This window comes from Propithecus coquereli, unplaced genomic scaffold (genome assembly GCF_000956105.1).
Source record: "Propithecus coquereli isolate 6110/MARCELLA unplaced genomic scaffold, Pcoq_1.0 Scaffold220, whole genome shotgun sequence".
NCBI lineage: Eukaryota > Metazoa > Chordata > Mammalia > Primates > Indriidae > Propithecus > Propithecus coquereli.
In genome coordinates, this window is record NW_012147190.1 from 1,394,470 (window position 1) to 1,416,630 (window position 22,161).

Genomic DNA, 22,161 nt, shown 5'->3' on the forward strand with positions numbered 1-22,161 from the left:
AGTTAGAACATACTAATTTAAAATATATTTTTGTGCCTTTTTAAAATGCCCGTATTTAAAATTAACATATGAATCTTAAAAGGTCTTTGGAATATACGTGATTGAAATGCTATATGCTGACTCCCATGTTCTCCAGTCTTCTCAATAATCTCCAGGTTTACTTTTCTTCACCTGTTATTTTAGCCTCCAAGCCAAGGAGAGAGCAAAGTGGTATCATTTCTAATAAGTCCTGTAAATAAACCCAGCTTCTGCTGCATTAGATCATTATAAAACAATTCCCTGAGGCCCAAGGGATTAAATAATAGAAGAAAATGCTTTCTACTAAACCAGGAAGATGAAATAGCAAATATTCTCACTATGGTAATTCACACAGATTACTCCATGACAAATTGGTTGTTTGAGCTAATCACGTTGCTCACTGAAACATTGTGCAGATTCTCGCCTGGTTTTGGAAATGTTGCAAACGCATTCGGAGGCCCAGGGCCTTTACTACTGACTAACTCAACAGCTTGCAAATGCACCTGAAGAAATGCTTGGAGATCTTAAAGCCAGAGTGTGCACGTTTTGCTTACAAAACAGTTGTCTTCAGTCTTTCATGTCAACAAGCAGAAATTACCAGGGTTCATGTAACTTTCTCCGAGTAGTATTGCCACCAAAGTCTGCTGGGAAAAGGACATGAGGTACCATGTGATGATGAGTGGCCTTCCTTGGTGGCTTCATCTCTCCTCCTTGCGCCACTGTTCCCAGTCTGTTCTTCCTCTTGTGTTTCCATCTCATTGAATGATGCCCATTCAAACGCTTGACCAAAGAGGAAAAAATGGGCACCATCTTATTTCCTCTCTCCTCTCTCTCCACCTGTAAGTCCCTTTAACTTCTCATATTTGTCCATGTCCTTTGGTTTAGGGTACTGAAATCTCTCATCTGGATGGCAGCAGAGGCCCCTACCCCGACTGGGCTCCCCTTACTCCAGGCTTGCCCTGACTCCAGCTCGAAGAAATTTCTCAAAGCACACAACTGGTCATGCCTTCCCCATCCTCTTATGCTCCTTTTTCACCCCTACTGCACCCAGAGCACAGCGTCTCCCCAAATCAATGTTGAACAGCAGCAACATGAAGAAGAGTCAGACCATCACCAGCAGGATGGCCCAGGGCCACACCCAATCTGCACATGGCCAGTCCCTCCCTGGAACTGCCTGCTCAGTTGGTCTCCCTGCCAGCCTGTACACTCTGGGAGAGCAGGAGCTGGGTCTTGTTTACGGCTATAGCTGTGTTCTACCAGAGTGCCCAGCACATGGTAAGTGATCAGCACATACTGAATGAATAAATAAACAGCTCAAAACTTGAAGACAACAAAAAATACCTTTTATGACAACATAGATAATGAAATTACAGATTTCTTGCAACGAAAGGAGTACACATTGATGGGACAGAGGTGGTATGAGCATTTCTTTACCTGATGTTTACTAATCTTCATGTAAATTCAGTAATTTTTAGTATGAAATGCATTTCCTTGGATCCCAGATGGTAAAGAGGGGCACAGCTGGTGCTCCAGACCTCACTCTGATTCCAGCTCCTTGCACTCAATCCACCAGGCTACCCTGCCTATGGGATACATGAAGGGCCGGGTTCACCAGTTGGTGATATCTAAGTTGGAGATATCTAAGATTAGGATGAGGTTCTTCTCATTCCAAAGGATGTTGTATGATTATCCAAGTCATAGATTGATGTATTACATTAGCTTCAAAGCCTAAACAGCTCTGCACAAGATACCAGACATTATATTCATCCAGGGCTGGCAGGAATAATTCAACACACCTCGTCTGCCAAATCTTTCCTTCTCTTGAATTAGGAACAAAATGGGCAGCTCTTAAAACAGTTGACAATTTCTAGTTCATTCTTTTATTACGAGTGCCTTTGTTCAAATTGTAACAGCTTATTTCTGATAAACAAGCACCTGTATCTTTTCCAGGCATCTAGGTGCCAAGTGCCCATCTGCCTAATGGGCACAGGGTGGATTGAAGAGTATAACACACACTTGCTCATTCTGCCCCAGCCTGCAGTCCATGATTCATCCCTGGATACAGTCTGCTTCTCTTCTACAAGTTATGGCCGTGTGGAATCCAAGTCAAAGCCATGCTGTAAAGACTTAATCGCTGGTTTCTTTGACAGCAAGAGGTTTAGAGGACTCAATTTGAGAAAGACCTTTTCTGGTAGCAATAATTTTTTGATCTCCTATTCCCAGTCTTTTTTTTTCCTCTGGGGAACCCCTTCTTCCAACCTCTGAGGCCCTGGGAGGGCTGTCAGTCATGATGTCCCAGCCCCAACACAGAAAAGACCTGTGACCTAGTCTGGCCAATCTGTGTATTGAGCCACAGGGACTGGTTCAAGTTTGGGCAAAGAACCAAGCCAGGCCAATTAAATTAGAGCATCCCAGGATTGATATTTGAACACAGGGAAATTCTCTTTCCTTTGAGGATGCTAGGCATGAAGGTTGTAGGTGTGTGGCTGCTGGTAGCCATTTTGCCACTTGGTGAAAACTTACCTGCAAAAGGAAGTCAAAGAAGGCAAGTGATGATGATGGTGGTGGTGGTGATGACAGAAGACATTTACTGAGTGTAACCGTATAGCTAAGAACTACTCTAAGTGTTTTACATGTATTAACTCATTTAATCTTTATAAACCTTATAATTATGATCACTGTTATGATGGTTATAATCATTATTGCTATTATTATCTCCATTTCACAGATGAGGAAACTGAGACACTGAGGGGTTGAGTAACCCAAGGTTTAAAAAGCCATTAAGTAGGGGAGGCACAATTTGAACCCAGGAAGCCTGGCTCCTGAGCCTGAGTTCTCAACTGTTTTCCTCTCCTGCCTCCAGAAGTACTGACCGAGGAGGAGGAGGAGGAGGAGGAGAAGGAGGAGAAGGAGGAAGACCCAGGGCCCTAAGACATTGCTGGAGCCCTTGGATCCACCCATGTCTGAACCTAAGACTGCTGGATTTCCAGTGAAGTGACCCAATACATTTTGTTGGTTATTTAGCCAGTTTGAGTTGGGTTCCTATACCTTGCAACTTGCCTAAAATACTCTGCCTCCCACCATCTCTCATTCTGATGATCTCTTGTCTGACTGCCTTACCATAAACAATAATAATTTACAGAATAAAATTAGAGCATTGTAGGAATTTGAAAAACACAAAAAAGATACCATAAAGACAAAGAAATTTGCATGTGAATCAGCCACTGGAGATAATACTTTTTATGTTTTCTTCCAGTCTTTTTCTAATCATTTACATATGTACACATATAAGGTTATATATATATATGTTTCTTATCTTTCCTTTTTCACTTAACACTTTATTATTTGCATTCCCCTATATTAAATATTTTTGAAACCACAATTTTAATGGCAGTATAATTTATGTGCACACATACGTGTGTGCTCATGCATATGCTCACATGTGCATATGTGTGTGTATGTGTGTGTGTGTCTTTCCATCCAACTTCTATGTGTTTGACCTCTTCCCTGATATGACCTTCTGCTCTGGAACCAGGAAGGACACCAAAGGCTGTAAGAACAGGCTTGGCTTCTGCCTGTGTTCCTTGGCCTTTGACATGGTGTTTAGAGCCCTAGTGACTGTGACTCTACAATGCACATCGGTTTCTGCCACAACTTGGCCACTCAGGCAGAAATGTGACTACTGCAGAGATGTCAGAGGTAGAGGCCAACATGCTGTTCCTTGTCCCTCTGCGCGTCAGCAGAAGTCACCTGGACTCTGCAGCCAGCAGGTTGGGAGTAACACATGCTCAGGGAAAGACCCAAGCCTCTGTCACAGATCAGTAAGCACAAAGCCAGGATGGCCTGGCAGCTCCAGGTGTGACTTATTCTAAGGCATGCAGAGTTACCAGTTAGCACAGTAAGAAACGTCTTGTTCCTGCCTTTGTAGTTCCACACATCAATAACAATTTTCCTGGCAAAGCCCTGGGTGCTGGGCCTAAATATTCAAGCCACCAGGGGGAAACACAAGGATAACATTGAGAAATTAGACTTAAAATACCGAATACTCATTTCACTGTATCCCTCTCGGTTAGTGCTGTATAAAGGCTCATAACATTTATGAAGCATTAAATGCCACATAAAAGACTAATTATTGATGTGTATATGAGAAAAAGAGAAGATGATGGAAGTAGTAAAAGCAGCACAACCGTATATTATGCAGATGTCGGTCCCATATTTGATAAATCTCTGGATGTTACCCAAAGCCATGGGCAGTGACGGATTAAAATGACAGGCTTTTAGGCCCCAACCAGGGTACCTATGGCAAAAGTTAAAGACAGAAGGGATGCTAGGCAGGCCATGGTTAAGAAGAACATGAAGCCAGAGGAGTTCAGAACAGGGCCAGATACAATTCCAAGCCAGATATAATCACAAAGCAAAGCACCCACCCATCCTTCCACTCATCCATATTTTAACTATCAGCTATTCTACTACTATTATAAATATTAATTATTCAGTTTGAGACTTACTATGAATTACTATCATTTATTGAGGGCTAAATTCATGTTGGGCATTTTACAAATTGTTTTACATGAATCATCTTATTTAATCCTCATAACCATCCTTTGATCTAGGTGTTTTTATCTCTACCTTATTGATGAGGAAACTGCAGCTAAGAGAGCTAAAGCAACCTGTGGAAGGTCAAACAGAAAGCACACGTCAGATCCACAGACCCATCGATACAGCCATCCTCTCCTCCATATTGTAGCTGTTGAGCTCCTACCAGGTACCAAGCTCTAACTGAGCACTGGGACTAAAAGGAACCTAAGACATGCCCCCCACAACACTAATTTCTGGAGTAGATCAAGCTTGAAATGACCAGATGAGGCCTCGGAGTTGGAAGGCTGGTGGTTTCAGCGGTTGTCACCGGAACAAGCAAAATACAATGTCCAGAGGTCGTGGCAAGCTTAGAAAGAGATACCTAACTCTGCTTGGGTGGGTTGGGATATTGAAGAATGATGAGTCTTGTTCATGAGACAGAGAGGTAGGAGACATACTCCAGGTGGGGACAACAGCACAGGCAAAGACAGAAGACATGAAGGAGTATGGCTCTAGCAAGCAATTCAGGGACCATGCAGCAGAAGTGAGAGGATTTGGGAACCAAAGCATCTCCCATACCAAGCTGCACATGCTTATGTACAACTGGTCGCAGAGGAGGCTGGAGGTGTGAACAGGTCAATGTCATGGCAGATTTGGCAGCAAGATGGCCAGGTCCTGCTCACCATCCCCTGCCACCGGCCTCATTACACTGGATCCCCATTTCACCTCACCTTTTCAAAGCACTTAATACTGAAATAATATATTAAATTGTTTGCTTCTGTACTAGTTTCTTGCTCCTCTTCCCACTAGAATATAAGCTCCATGGGAGCAGAGGTTTCGTCCATGTTGTTCTCTGCTGTTTCCTCACTACTTAGAGTAAAGTTTGGCATGTGGTAGACTCTCAATATTTGCCGAATAAATAAGGGAAGCTGACCCAGAAAGAGAGGCAGATCTTGTAGGAGCAATGGGAGTTCTGTTATGGGCCAGGGCCCCGTCACTTACCTGGGACTCATGGTTTCTCTCTTTCATTTTAAGTGATTTGGAGTCGTAATCGCTTCCTTTCCCCTTGAATAGCTTGTGGACCTTGAAAAGTAGGGTTCCTATGCCTGCGATCCAAATGATTCCTTTCGCCTACCTTCAAATCCTGGCAGGCAAATTGCTCCAGTTGATCACCACTTCTCCCTCCTGCACTGTGGCAGACGTTGCATATCAGTCATGGCAATTTCTCCTGTAGCCTTAGAATCCGTGTCAATACCGCACTCCAGACAGACACTGCGAATGGATAGGAGGTGGCATTAGAGATGACACCTACTTTTCATTTTAAGCACGAAAAGAATTAAACAGATGTGATAAGGGGGTAATAGAAGTAGGTGCAAGGAAGAAGGGACAAATCCATATTCCAAGGAAATATTGTAAGCTTTATGTCTTCAGACTCACATAACAACGATGAATAGGATAGCCTGGAGACAATACAGCACAGTAATTATGAACATGACCATTGATGTCAAGCCAGCTGAGGCCCGGTCCTAGTTTTTATAGTTCCCTAGCCAGGTAGCTATAAGCAAGGTACTTAACCTCTCTGAGCCTCATCTGTGAAGTAGAACTAATAACCATACCTAATCATCAGATTGGAGGAAACAACAAAATAACCCATGGAAAGCACCTATCTCAGTGTCTAGGACGTAGTAGATAATCGATACAGATTAGTTATTGATTTTTTTTTTCAAAATTGACAGATTAACAAGTATAAACTTAACCAGGGGCTGAAACCTGAACTCCAGAAATATTTGAACTGAAATTGGTCCTATCTCTATTAGGAATATATAAGTCAAGACCACTTTCTACCCAACTCCAACAAGTTTTCTATTTCCTTTTTCCAATTTTTATTGTATTTAAGCCACTATTATAAAAACATCAAAGAAAATGTTTTAAACAGGAAGCACTTTCCATAATCACAGCCCTCTTACACAACTCATTTCATTTTTCATGTCTCTGCCTAGTCTTTTCCCAAGACTGGAAAGAAGTTTTTTAATATAATAATCTTGATCTTCCTTTTTTTTCCTATTAATTCTCTGAGCCAAAAGAGATTTAGTTTCTAGGCCTGTCTATACCACGTTGTTGCCACATGCAAGTTATCTGGTTTTTATCTGGGCTCAGCGTCTCCGTCTAACAAATGGAATAATTAAAGGTGCTTTGCTTACCTCATAGATTCGTTGGACAGAGGAGCTGAGAAAATGGATATGAAAATGTGAAGCAAAAAAACCCAGAATAGCTGTTGTAGTCCCCTCAAAGGAGAATTATCTGCAGGAGTAAGTGAAATGATAAATGTGAAGGAACTTACGTAAAGTGGTGTTATTAAATGAGCAGAGAAAAGAGAGTTGAAATGTAAAATTCAAAGAAAATGAAAAAATAATGCTTTAAATTGTAGAATTGGTTTGAAGCACTTCAAAAATGATAGTAAATTCCACTCAAGTAATTCTCTTTGGTCATTATGGTAAATTATTGGATTTTCTTATTTGGTTTTGTGTTTTGTTCTCTTTTCTGCAATACATTTTAAGATTCAAAGGCCATTTTTCTCTACTTTTGTAAGTAATACAATATCTTCCAGGATCTTCAAATATTTGAAGAACATAGTAGACAAAATCATTTATAAATTACATTGGTAGTAAAAAGAAAATATCAAAGTGAAATCATAGGCAAAAGTAGATACCTACATGGATGTGTATGAAACCCAGATATTAACAGTCACTTTATCTTCCTGAAGCTTTCCCAGATGAATCCCTTGGCATCAAAGGACTAGTGGCCAATGTTGAATTAACTGAGGATCTCATGGGGGAGATGACAGAGAGTTTACCACAGCAAACAACTTAAAATACTCTATATTAGTCAGTAGAGGTTAGGTTATGTTGCAGTAACAAACATCCCCCAAATCTCAGAGCCTTAGCACAACGAATGTTTCTCACTCACTCTAAATGTTTAAAATGAGTTGATAGGGAGATCATGCTCAATGTGCTTACTCAGGGAGAAAGGCTGATAGGGGCTTCATCTTGATATGTGTCTCCATGGTCACCTTGGCAAGAAGAAGAAAACAAGGTCCAGAAGTGGCAAATGTATCTTCTCATCACTTCTGCTCCAATAATTGACCAAAGCCAATCGCATGGCCATGCCTAACTTCAAAGGAGGTGGGGAAATGTAATTCTGCAGGTGTCTCAAGGAGAACCAGAAATGTTTGGTGGACAGCAATAATAGCTGCTTGTAGTCCTTAGATATTTATTTGTTATCTCTTAGATCCTTTTGTCTCTGTTCTTCCCAAGATTGGAGACCAATGAGAAGTAAGGGAGAAGGTGGAGGGCATCTTTTTTCTCTTCATTCCTTCTTTGCAGTACTCAGCCCCCTGGCTTCTATGTCCTTCTAGGCCATTCTCTAGAAAAATATAGAAGCCAAGGAGGCTGGGTACTGAAAACTCTTGTCCTCCAAATTTCCCCCATTTTTTATCATAAAGATTAAAAAATGTGACACACAGTGTTATTGCTCCCAAATTTCCATACCAGATCAATCACTGGCCTCAGCTAATAAATGGACCTTCTACCATCAGATCCCACCTTCCTCAAAAAGGTGTGTAACATGTCTGTGTGATAGAGGCAATAAAAGAAAAACTTTTTTTTCAGATATCTAGATATTTATTGACAAAATAGGTATCCTCTGAATTGTACATTGAAAAAGTCATAAGAAGAACAAGAAGTTCAGCTTTGAAGTCAAGAACATGACATCCAGATAGTCTTGGATTCAAATTTGGCTTCTTCACTTATCGATTGTATGACCTTAAGAAAAAAATTTAACCTCTCTCAGCCTCAGTTTCCTAGTCTGTACATGAGGAATAATATTAATTCGTATCTCTGTATAGAGTTGTCACGAGGCTCTAATGAGCACAGTGCCTGGCACACAGTGAGCATTCAATAAATGATGGCTCCTATTGTAATACTCTTTCCCTCCTCCCACTAGGAATCATTTTCTTAACCTGTGACCAACACTTCCTTGAATATATCTCTTTTCTTTTGTTAAATCACAAGCATTACTTATAGATTGTTTGGTTAAAAACATCAGAAAACCAAACTCAAAATGTCTTAATCAAAAAGAAAAAAACATTATCTGGCTCCTATAAATGAAAGATCAAAGATAGGCTTTAGGAACAGTTGGATCTAGTTGCTGTAATAATATCAACTATGTGTTGTCTCTTTTTCTTCTATTTGGTTTTATTATCAGTCTCCCTTTCCTCTCATAGTGCTAAGAAGACAGCCAAGCCACTCCAGGGTTATACCGTACTCTTTTGATAACCATGCCAAAGCGAGAGCTCTCCTTTTTTCCAAACATTTCCAACAAAGATCCCAGAATTGCACTTCATTGGTTCTGCTGGGACCACCTGATCACCCTGGAAACAATCATGGCAGCCACAGGGTGTGGTGCACTGACCAGAGAAGCCTGGGTCTCTCCTCCACACCAGACTGGGAGTAGAGTGGGCAGCATTGCAATCATTTGCATTGAGAGTGGTGAAGGCATATATTAATATATCCAAAGAAAAGCAGGTTTCACTTACCAGAAGAACGGTGAATGGATGAATACTAGGCAAGTAAAACCAGGTGAGTACTACACATTTTATGGATACCCACATGCTGGAAAACAGAAAGGTCCCACCGTTGACTCACAGCAAAAAGGCAGTATCCTACCGACACCCTCCCATCCCTTGCCCATAGCTAATGTTGGTAATCAATCATAGCCCTCTTGTCCATTGGGTTCAGAAAATACTTCAGAATCCTACTGAACCCAGTGCTCTTGGCAGCTGGTAAAAATGGACAGAAATTGCCATGAAAAATGAAATTATCTTATCTCTTGAGGTCATTTTCAGGTAAACTACTTGACCATGTTATTCCCTCCCCATGATTTCTAGTTTATTTTTTGAACCTAAGTCCAGCACATGGTATTTTTTACCTACTATGCTTTACCTGGTCTCATTTGGCCTGTTGTCCTGGTCTGCTGACATCTTCTTCAGTCTTGACTGTGTCAGCCAAGTTTCAGTTGTAGTCCAAGTTTCACACTGTTCACAAATGCAGTCATTTGTGATGTGTCTGATCAGACACTGTTTGATCAATGTTGAGCAAAGGGGCCAAGAACTTAGTCCTTGGTGCATCTCAAAACATCACTCTCCAGCTGATTTTAGTTTGATTATGAACAGCAAAATTGGTTGAAATTCTAGAATAAGAAAATGTTGAAGTGAAATATAAATAACACACACACACACACAGATGCTTTCACGTGCTATTACATCTCCATTTTTTTTTCTATTTTTGATAAACTTGGAAAAACTGGTCCTACCTAAATTTAACAGGGTTCAATCAGGACAAAAGGCAATTCTCTTACAAAGAAGAGAAAGAACTCTGATCTGCCTTAACTAAATCCATCATAGCTCCAAAATAGAATCTATTTTTCTTTGCCCAACATGGCAAGTTTCAGGGAGCACCACGGCCCCGGAAGCAGAAGCACTTGGGTGAAGCAGAAACAGTTTGGTTCGTGTCAGCAGTTTGTTTGGCTTGCTGTAGGAAGAATTTGGGGGCATAGATGCAGTGGGAGAAATGTGTCCTGCCTCCCACGGGAATGCAGATATGCAGAGCAGGGAATGTAGCTCCACGTCTTAATACAGACTCCTCCTGGTATTTGGGAATCTGCCTCTTGCTGCTTAACACAGACTCTGAACGTTCTCACACCCTGGGCTTCATCACAGATGCCAAGGGACAGGGCCTCCTTGGGACATTTGATTCCTGTTGTAGGAGGTTAGCCGAGAAAGGACATTTCTTTAGTTTTACAAGAGCACATGGGACCAAAGGCTAGACTGGTTGTTTGGACAGACATCGTCAGTCTTGTTCTTTGGCCCCCAGCTGCTTGAAGAGGACTTTGAGAGTGTCATTGCTGGGGCCCGGGAAGTGAGAAGCACAAGTGGCATCTCACTTCCTGTTAGTTGGCCCGAAATCATCCTGTATCTTCTAGCTAACCTCGTAGCCTTGTTTCTCCAGCTGAGACCCCTCTGTACTTTTCCGGCATCATGCACCTTCTAGCCTTCTCTCAATTCTGCAACTGAGACAGTGTCTTTCCAGCGGTGTGCAGGGGCCTCCGGCATTGGAGAAGCCATGATAAGCACTTTATTTACATCTATTATTAACTCATGTAATACTCACCATGGCCCTAAAAGAGCGAGATCATTATAACTTTTTTTGCAAATGGGGACATAAGACGCAGAAAAACCGAGAGATCCAGGGGCAGAGGTGAGGATCCAACCCAGCTCCGACTGACTCCCCACCCAGACTCTTGCCTGTGCTACCTGACACACGCACAGTCTACATCCTCCCCCACAATGGGTAATTCTACAGATGTTGAATGAGCTACATTGTGCTGGCCTTGTGGGGACATAATGAGAGATACAACACCATCAAGTCCCTCAAGAAGCTTCCAGGCATCACTTGAAGCACTGATTTGGAGCAAGAGGCTGTATCCAGCTGAAAATTTATTTGTGGTCAAAAGAAACACTCCCACTCTTGAGTTGGATCCACAGCTGGCCTTAAATGTGCTTACAAACGCTTCTCACCAAACACCCAGACTCCTCCCCAAAGGCCCGGCATGCCTCTATTAGCTATGCTGTCCTTTGGGCAAAGACACCTATGACAGCACTTGGCACAGAGTTTTGGGAGTCTCCTTCCTGTTGCCTAAGCCCTTGTGCCCAGAGATGCCAACGCTGTGTCTATACAGACACATGGACGGAGGGTTTGCAACCAGCCTTGATAAAGGCATTTAGTGAGCCCTGAGTGGGAGCAATCTGGGAGAGAGAAAGCCCCCCAGTAAAAATATTGCCCTGAGGAGGATGGAATGGGGAGAGACAGCTTAATGGGTTCAGAGTCTCCTTTTGGGGGTGATGGAAATGTTTGGGAACTAGAGAGAGCTGATGGCTGCACAACCTTGCGAATGCACTAAATGCCCCTGGAATATACACTTTAAGATGATTAATTTTATATTATGTGAATTTCATCTTGATTTAAAAAAAAAAATTACAAAAAATTATTGCCTCTGCCAAGGGCCATTGCAGCACCACTATTCAAAGTAGAGCTAACTATACTCTCATCCCACCTCCCTCCAGCCCCTGTTGCTACCTGGACCTTCTGCCACTTACAGGCCTTTTTTTCTCTCTTATTTGCTCTTCCCAAGTTGGTGAGGCTGGGAAAAGCAAGAGGACCCTTTAGTGTCTTTGTCTTAAGGGTGTCCATGGACCTAGTCATCAGCTCTGGGTTGATGCTGTTACCAGTTATAATATATATGCAAAAGGACTAAGGCCTTCTGGGCACTGCCCAGAGCCCCTCCTCCCTCACCAGCTGCTCCCTGATTCCCTGATCCCCAGATCCAAGTGTACCTCCATGTCTGTGTTCATGCTCTCCTTTGCAGGAGTAAGCTGGCCTTGTTTCTTTGCATAGGGCTTTTCTTTAAAGAAAATCCTACCCACTTCCTCAACCACCTTAAAATTCTTAGTAGTCAACAATCACCAAAAGAATGACATGAAGCTATTTTTATAGCAGAAATGTATTTATTGATTTCCTTTACATTCAGTTTGCATTATTTTAAACTCACGGCAGAGGGCCCTTCTCACGGTCAGTCACCAGCCGCTAGGCCCCATTTGTCTTTCTAAGCCGATGGACACGTGACTAAACGTTAGAAGGACGAGTAAGATCGTTATTTCAAAATCTACCATGTTCAGACATCTGCAACTGCAAAGGAAAACAAAAAGACCTTTTTGTCCTCTTTCTTAGTTTGAGTTGTTTCTTCTTTGGAAGCTGATTTCTAATTGTAATCACAGGAGAAGGGAGGTTTGAGTAATTATGCTGCAAATCTGATCTGCAGAGGCAGCCCACTGGGATGCTGTTTTCCTCAGGAGCTGGAATTTTGGCCAAAATCATCTGGGAAACTTTCCTCTTCTTCTAATTTATTCTGCCTATGGAGCTCTTGTTAATAAGGCCAAAAATGCATCACATTTGTATAGTCATTTTAAATTTTTTCCAAACCCTTGTCACATTAATCATCTCACTTGATCTTCACAAGTCTCTTGGGAGGTGGGTAGAGAAGGGACTGGGATTTATACATTACAGATAAGAGAAGTGAGCTCAGAGAGGTTAAGCATCTTGCTCAAGGTCACACAGCCAGACAGAAAGAACCAAGTCTAGAGATCTTATTTTCTAACCATGTAGCTTTAGATGTACACTAGATCACCAACACAGATCACTGCCCTCCTGGTCTACATCAGAAACTCAACCATGAAACTCCAAATAAGTAAAACTCCACCCTGAATATATTTGGTTCTCTTTCCTCATTAATATTTGACTTGGGCATCACAGTTGTTCTTTTGGAGCTACGTTTATCATGCTGGTGACTTGTTGTTCTCCTCATCGTCTGCTTGATGCTTAAAGAAATCAGAGAATGAGGGAGTGATTTGGTAAATCTTCCTTTGATCTGTTTTAAATGAAATCCTATTTACAAGATACACTTCACTTCTTTTGATGTGCAGCTTACTAATTAGCTCACATCTGAGAGCAGGTTCCCTGGGAGAAAAAAAAAAAATTAATTAGCTCTTTCCATCTTGAAAAGACACAATTCTTGAACTAATTATGGTATTTGAATGATTAATCTCCTTTGAATACACATGTGTTCAGGAGTATTACAGTTCGGAAGAATGTATAATGAGAAAGAAGACAGAATGCAACGAGAAATGGAATGAGATGGCAGTTTGAGGCAAAAATCCTGTCCTTGAAGGCCAAGAGAGGGTTTAGGGATTCTTTATTATCCAGCTGGACTATCACTGATATGCAAAATGGTAGAGTAGGCAAAAGTTTGTTCTGAACCCTCCTCAAATCATTCACTTTTGCTTCGTTACCAGCTCCCGATGGCCAATGTTTTAATATCAAACTACATATGTGAGCCTACTACCAGAAAAAAAAAAAAGAGGTAATCTAATTTATGCTAAAGTATTAATGACTAATATCACTTTATATGTGGTTTTGCTTCTCCTACAATCATTTACTCTTTAATAGGAAGCTATAATTCTCCCCCAGTGAATGATCCTCTATTTGTGGATTTTTAGAAGGCATATATTCAAGATCCCTTTCTGACTGATCGGCAGTGGCTATGTAATTCATGTCACAACCTGAACAAAACAGGTCAGTAAAAAATAATACTGTGGTTCGTTAGTGATGTCTGCCACGGGCACAGAAATTGGGAGCAGCCGATTTATGTATCTACCATCCTGATTGTAGTTTGTAGGAAAGTGATATTTGGCATACTAGGGAGAGCGTTAGGAGGTTCATGAAATCACACCATACAGGGTATCCCCTATTCCACTTAAAGGGCCAACTGCCACTGCTGATCACATATCCAGTGGGTAAGGGGTTTTCTTTACTTCAGCATAGGTATTGTAAATCCCTTGAGAATAGAGATTATTTCTTTTTGTATCTCAAGCATGTGGCTCTTAATTAGTCCTAAATAAATATTTGTGAAAAAAGCACAAAGGAGGTAGCACAGTAAGTGCGAAAGGAAATGTATTACCGGACCTGAACAGTTCATACAGAGGCTCAGAACCAAGTGAGACCCAACGGTATAAATACGATAGACCCCTCTGATGAGCCGGTAACTGGAATTAAGCACAGATCTCCAATCATCCTGACAGCCAACACAAAATGAGCACATGTTGGGTTATAGAGTTCTCATTCTATAAAATTAAAAACCACTATGAAAGTCCATCTGGAGGGACAACATTTTTCCTGGCGCTAAATCCTAAGAGAAATGTATCATGTGGCTTATCCTTCTTAAAGACCATTGAGTAATATAATGGTCAGTAGTTTTCAAAAGGAGTTTGTAAAAGCTCAGCAATATTCTTTAAATGGAGTTTTTGTATCAACCCTCTAAGATACAGTGGAGATAGCATGGAATTGTGATTCAGTGCGGATATTTCTGAAATAATGTGTAACAAAATAGTGCAATAGGCAAGTTACCACGGGGACTCCCGTCCCATGCCCCTGCCAGGGTGGGCTCCAGCCCTCTCTGTGAGCCTTCTCCCTGTGTCTTGCCCTTTCTCAGGCCTTCTTGTGCCCTGGGATGGAGGTGAGTGTCTCAGTGTGAAGCGGAAGCTGAGTTCATCCTCACTGGTGGAATGCTTTCCTCCCACCAGCCCCATCAAGTAAACCAAGCCACAGTGTAGTGCAGGGAGCAGGGATGAGGTGACACCCTGTCCCTGTCCTCGAGTGTTCATGTGCCCTGGGGTAAGTCATTTCTCTTTCTGGGCTTTGCTTTCTCATCCAGAAAATATAGAAAGAGTTCAATTACCAGGGGTCTGCAAACTTTTTCTAGTGTATAGAGAATAGTAAATATGTCAGGCTTTGCAGCCCAGACAGTCTCTTTTGTAATAACTCAACACTGCCATTAAAGCATGAAGACACCCATAGACAATATGCAAAGGAATGAATGTACCCATGTTCCAATATAACTTTATTTACAAAAACAGACAGTGAGCTGGGTGTGACCTGCAGGCCATAGTTCACTGACCACTAGATTAGATTATCTAAAGACAGAGTTGTACAATAAAAATAGAATGCAAGCCACAAATGCAAGCCATATATGTGATTTTAAATTTTCTACTAGTCACAGTTCTGAAAAGTTTTTTTAAAAAGGTAAAATTACTTTTAATAACATTTTATTTAGCTCAATATATCCAAAATATTATTATTTTCAATATGTAATCAATATGAAAACTTACCCATGAGACGGTTTTCCCTCTTTTTTTTATACTAGGACTTTGAAATCCAGGCTATATTTTACACATCAGCACATCTCAGTTGGACATGTCACATTTTAAAGGCTCAGTATCTACCCGTGGCTCGAGGCCACCATCCTGAACAGCGCAGTTCCAACAAATTCTTTCTACTCTACCTACTCCTGTATTCTGCCAGAAAACACAAAGCAGCCACACTATTGTTCTGCCTCCTCATCCTGCTAATTTAATATATAAGTCTGCAAGAAATGTGATAATGAAGGTCAATAGGTTGATGCGCTTCTGAGTGACTTACTGCTATTTGCACTGCAATTCGTAAATAGCTGATGATGTCTTTAGGCAAAACTTCAAAAAATGCCTCCTCCCACCCACCCCTAAGCACTGTCCTAACAGGAGGGAAGTGTGAACATTTACTCCCAGTATGGAGGAAAGGGGAGGAAAGGTGGGCTGGAGACATTGCTCCAAAAAGCTGCCCTAAATAAGGTATTCCTCTGAAGTCTCATGTTTTACTTTAATGTGTATTCAATTTTGCTTTCTATAGTATAACCTGCTTTATTTTTTATTGGAATTTCTTACCAGTTAATGTATTCAAACCCCTGCCCTGCAAACACTCCCTTCAACACCTGCCCTTCTCACCACAAATCGGTGACCAAAATTCACGCTCCAAGAAGATGCACCACGTTTATCACGGTGCCCTTGGGAACAGGTTTATGTGACCAGGTGTTAAGCCAAGACACGACACACATCAAATGCTAAAGTGAGTTGTGGCAGACCGTCACGCAGAAATTTCCTTTGAGAACCGTTTGCCCATAGCGAGGGTACAAAAAGGTGGGGAGAGAGGCTGTGCGGAAAAGATTTCTCTGGGGAGGACTGCGCTGTTAGTCTCATCCCCTGACCACCCCACTTCCCTCTAAACTGGTGGCAGGAGCTGGCCAGGGGAGCCGGGGGCTTAGCAGTGGCACACAGAGGCTGAAATTCGAAGTGCAAAAGATGAGCTGGTCTGGTTAAAGCCCATGGTGAGCTAAGAAGAGGTTGCAGTGCTGGAATTTGCTTGAGCCCCCAGAATATTCCAGAGCCAAGAGTCCATTTGAACCAGACACAGGGCCATGAATGAGAAGGAACAGGTGGTCAGGAAGGGAGGGTGGGGCAAGAAGGATGCCGGCCCTCTTCCCTAGTGGAGAGAGCAGAGGATGACAGATACCAATGAGGATGGGAGCTTTGACCTTTTGGCCATCTTAGGATCAAGTGAGATTGCATGTCAGGAATTACAGTGACCAGGGTGCTTCATATTGCCTAACGGTGACCAGAAAAGCACTCCTGCCCCCATAAAAGAAAGAGGGTGGGAGAAAAAAGCATGATTGTGTAATGCAATGGTTTAAGACTCCTAGCCCTAGGATGTTACTACACATTCATGGATAACACATTCACATCAAAGGCTAAGAGAGGAGGAGGCTCACTGCCTGTTGGATTAACTCCAACAATTAGAATTCCGGGCCCCATTCGCCAGGCTTGTCTGGGAGATGTGTGGTACAGGTGGTGGTCTTTCTGACTCCTCAAACAATACCAAATTCCCCATGACAATACTGGTGTCTATGATGTGTAGATAACACACATTCTTAGAAAAAAGAGGCAGACCCCATCCAAAGGAAGGAATGATGATAACAATAACATAGCCATTTACTGAGGGATCACCGTGTGCTATGCATTGTATTTTTCTTAAAACAAAATTCAAGGTAGGTATTATGATCCCATTTTATAGAAGGGGAAAGTGAGGCTTCGAGGGGTTAAGCAACTTCTTGCAAATCACACAGGCAGTTAAGTAGCAAAAACAGGATTTGAACGCAGTTTTGTTCATCAAAACCATGACCCTCTGCTGATTCTCTGTCCTAGACCAGCTGTGGCCTTGGGCCACTTGTTGTCTTTTTCTTTTATGTTTCTGTCCTCTTCTTTCTTCACTCTTCCCTCTCTTTTAGGTGGTGGGATTCCATTCTCAGCTGAACACAGAGTCTCTCTCCTTCCCTCCTACCTGGGATGTATGAAATGAACAGAACTGCCCAAGATGCACCAATTTTGAGCCAACTAACTCTTTGGCTCCAGAGATCACAACAAGAATCTTAGCCAAATTCTGCAACATGCTGGCCAGGCAAAAGAATGAACCGGACAGAAGCAAATTATTATTACTTGGTGCAATCAGGATAGAGTTCTGTTAACATGGGGCTGGGCTGAGGATGAAGGATTTGTCTGTGGGTGCCAAGCACACATCATGGTTGTGGTTTATCAGGTAAAAATAAAATGCCACTGTCTTGTGACTTTTTCCACCGTTGTTGGCCATCCTGAGAAGGCATCTGTTTAGTGTCCACCTAGCAGAGCATTTCACCATTGGAAAATGGATCAGCAACTTGGCCCGAGTCTCTTGCATCCTTCTTTCAGGGCAGTGCTGGAGCACATTCATCCATAGCTACAGGAGCACCCAGGCAGCAATTGTTAGACACCCTCAAAATACCTGAGCTTCATTTACCCTGTCTACAAAGACTATTTCTTGCTTTTTCTTCCTTTGCTTTACTGAGCTATTTTTCTTAGACTTCCATTACAAAACGGTAAAAATGAGTGTTCAGACAGCCAACATGATCACCATTTCAGCAGGCCTCATGCTAAAGCAGCGCTAGATCTGAATGACATTTTTTGACAAGTAGCGTCAGATTTCTTACTTACATGGGAATCTTCCCAGAATGAATTTCTTGACCTGAGAGCAAGCCAGAGGAGCATTTTTTGCCTGGGTCTTCATGTGAACTCTGCCCTTGGATGTACATTTGAGAGAGGATGATAGGAATTCCTCTCTGTAAGGAGCTGATCTGGCCCCTGATTAAAATATGTTCGACTCTGAAATTAGTAGACATCAGTGAAAAGAAGTGAATGATGGCTTGATTCTGAATGCTGGAGTGTCGTGACTGGGAAGGGGCAAGCCCTAGAGCAGGAAGAAACAACAATAAATCATAGCTGAAGCAGGACCAGACAAGAAGGACTCAAATTCATCTACAAATTCCTTGATCTGTTAATTTTTTAAAAATTTATTGAGCACTCCAAAGGAAAAAATGAACCATTTTTTTTCCTCTCTCTTAACATAGTTACCCATCAGAACGCTGCTAATACCAGATTCTCCAGCAGACACCAACTAGCTGTTCTATAATTCAATTCCGATACTATCTACGTGGAGATAGCACAAGATCCCACAGGTTAAGGGCTCAGTCCCACAAGACTGTCCCCCTCCTGTAACAGGGAATGGAGTGGGGAACGGCAAAAATATTTTCTGTCTCTTTGAAACTTCCCCCACTCTTTTTGAGAACTGAAACCTGCATCCCTGCCTCAGGCCAGTGGTTGGGAGGAGCAGGGAGAAGGCCTTTTGTTCCGGCAAGGCTGGCTTGGCAGAGAGGATGATTAAATAGTTAACCACAATAGCCTGAACCTGAGGGGCCCTCCCTTTAAAAGCTCTTATTTCTGCTAATGTTCAGGAAATTTGGATTTTGTGATGAGAAGGTCTGCCATTTTTCCTCCTTTGCTGGCAAAATAATAAAACTTCTCTTTCCTTCCCCCCAAAACACTTGTTCTTATTCTTCTGATGTGGCCTGGAGGACAAGCGCCAAGCTTTGAGGAATACTCCCCTGCCCATTTCAGATGCCAATCACAAGCCCCAGGTTATGACCTGTGCTTCTGACTGACCAGCTCTAACTGGGTTTCCCATGACCCTCTCCTTGGGTTCAATTAATTTGCTAGAGCAGCTTATAGAACTCAGGGAACTGTTTACTCATTTATTACAAAGGATACAAATGAACAGCCAGATAAAGAAGCCCTTTATAGTCCTTCCACTATAGTATTGACAAAGACTCTTTGCTTGACCAAATGTTAGTCAAGCTCTTGAACCTTCTCCTCCTTTACCCAGGCAACTATTACGCTGATTTTTTTCTTTAAATGTTCTTTGCTTTTAAAAAATATTTTATCATGCATGTATATTTATCTAAAAAATGTATAGTGTAGTTTTGATTGTGTTCATTTAAAAAATGTTATCTGTAGTCTTCTATAGTTTTCTTTTTTTGCTCAAAACTGTGTTTCTCCAATTCATCTAGAAGAATTGCTTCTCCTACTGGAGTTGCTGAAGGCACAGGATCCAAGTCCAGTGCTGGTGGTGGCCATCTTGCCACCATGAAGGGAGAGATGGTCCGAGAATGGAACCAAAAGCAGAGCCATTGGTTGGAGAGGAACAGTTTGCTGATGCTGGATATCCTGTTATTTACACTGCAATAAACTTGACTAATGCCTTGGGGTGATTTGAGGTAAGTCCTACAGTCTTAGATTGGGAGAAGTGTGTGATATGGTGGGAGACATCAGACAGAGACATCACTCACAGATTTTCCTCTGTAACAAACTCACTGTAGGACTCTGGAAAAATAACTTAACCCTCAGGCCTAAATTTTCTCATCTGTAAAATGGTGATTAATAATAGGTTGCCATAGGTTGTCAAGATTAAATGTGTTAACCGTGTTTGATACATGGAAAGTACTCAACAAATATTATCTATTACCCTTCTATTAGCATTCTTACACACCTCCTCTTCTACTCTCTGCTATTCTGCCATCTGCCCTGCTTTTCCTGTACACACACAAACACAAATAGTGTATTTCAGAATTATTGACATAGAGAGAAAGGGAGAAAGAAAGAGAGAAAGAGAGAGAGAAGAGATTGAGATTATTGATCTAGTCTCCAAGACAAATAGAAGCAATTTAAGCCCAAAACAAGACAAGAAAAAGTAGTTTCTTGCCAAAAAAAAAAAGAGAGATGCTAGTAATAACTGCTTAACAGATGCAAGCCCTGTAGGGTTTTTTTTGACACCATCAGCCAAGCTTCACTTAAGCCTAATATGATTGTTGCAATCCCAGAAAACTTGTCTGGAAGTTGAGGAAGAGTAACAAAAGATACTTCATGGCCCTGGCAGTTGCGTGAACATGTACCGCTTTTCATGTCTAAAATGTCCAGACATACTCTAGGCCACCTGAATCCTGTTATGTCATGAAGAAGTCAGAGCTTTGGGACAGTAGTATCACACAGATGCACATAGTATCACAATGATGCTAGCAGTCTAAGATCCAAATGATATCCCAAAAGGAAAAGAACTTCAAGTATCAAAAAAAGACACAGAATGCTTGAATGGAGGGGTCTGGGAATTTTCTGTTTACAAATTAGTGCCCAAAGTAGGTAACTACTTGCCCAAGTTCCCTTATTTGTTTTACATTACAAATCATTTTTTAATTACTTTTTCTGCATGAATCAGGGGGAAATTTGAGCCCAAGATGCAAATAGATTTCAGCTTATATGGCAACTCCAATCAATTGTTGGCGTTTGGAGAAGCACTGCATTGAGAAAGATTTCCAGTGTAATCTTAGAGGAAAATAGTGCTATAATCAATTAGCAATGTCTACCGTGGACAACAGTCAGGAGTGGCAGGTCTGTCTGCCACATGTCTGCTAACCTTGAATTCTGGGCCAACAAGGTGTTTATAGCAGGGATGGGGATGGGAAAATAAAATTTTAGGTTACCTGTTTTACTCTCTGTCCTTCCTCCTAGATAGGCCCTATATTTCTATTTATCCCATTGAGTATTTTATTTTACATGGTAAACATGGTGGTTAGAATGGCTGTGAATCATTGCTCCAGGTTACTCCCCATCCTACATGAGATAAGAAGATAAATTGCAACATGAGGTCCTGAGCCAGCCAGATAACAGGTTTTGTTTATTCCTCCTCTAACGAGGGATGATCCCCTGGCCAAACACGTGACCTCTCAGAGCACAAGATTAGCAGTGCTGCAGGAATCTATTACTGCCTTTTGTTATTTCTTTAAGGTAAAGATGTCACAGACTCTGGAACATACCAGAGGCTTCACAGATCATCCAGTGAGATCTGAATTTATAGACAAGGAAACTAAGGCCCAAAGGAGGGAAATGGCTTATCTGAGATACAGAGGGAAACACAGGCCACCGGACTTTCCACAATGCCACATTCATTTGCTTTATTTTTCCTCCAACTTATTCTTCCCAGGTATGGTAATCCCAGAAATTTTTTGAAAAATAATAATTACTGGCCATGTGGCGTACCACAATCTTAACAGAGAAAAGGCAACATAAATACAAAGTAACAATGACTAGTTTATGTCTCAAAGGCAAGTGACAGAGTGACAGGAAGACTTGAAATGGTGGTGGCAGTGTCATTCTACTAAGGAGTGCCCCCGTTTTCTGATCACATCAGAAGTCACTCAGAAATCTTTTCCTATGGCCCTGAATGCAACATATTCCTTTATTTGTAATATCTGCTAAAGACAGATATGAATGTATTTACAGTTTTGCATTTTGATAATTTTGAAAGTTTGGATGGTTTTGCGTTTGTATTAGGCTTCTACTCTGGGCCCGGTGTGTTGCTAGGTATCAGAAAGATGGTGAGAATAAAGCACAGTCTGAGCTGCGCAAAGCACACATCTGGTTGAAGAGACAAACCGGCAAAAAATAATGTATGGTGCGATATAAATGGAATTACAAATGTGTACATAAGGTACAATGGCCCAGAGTAGGGAATGATTAACTTTGGCAGGCCATAGGAAATTTTCTACAGAAACAACATCTGAGCTAGGCTTAAAAGGGTAAATAAAGAGGCATTCATTACTAGCTCT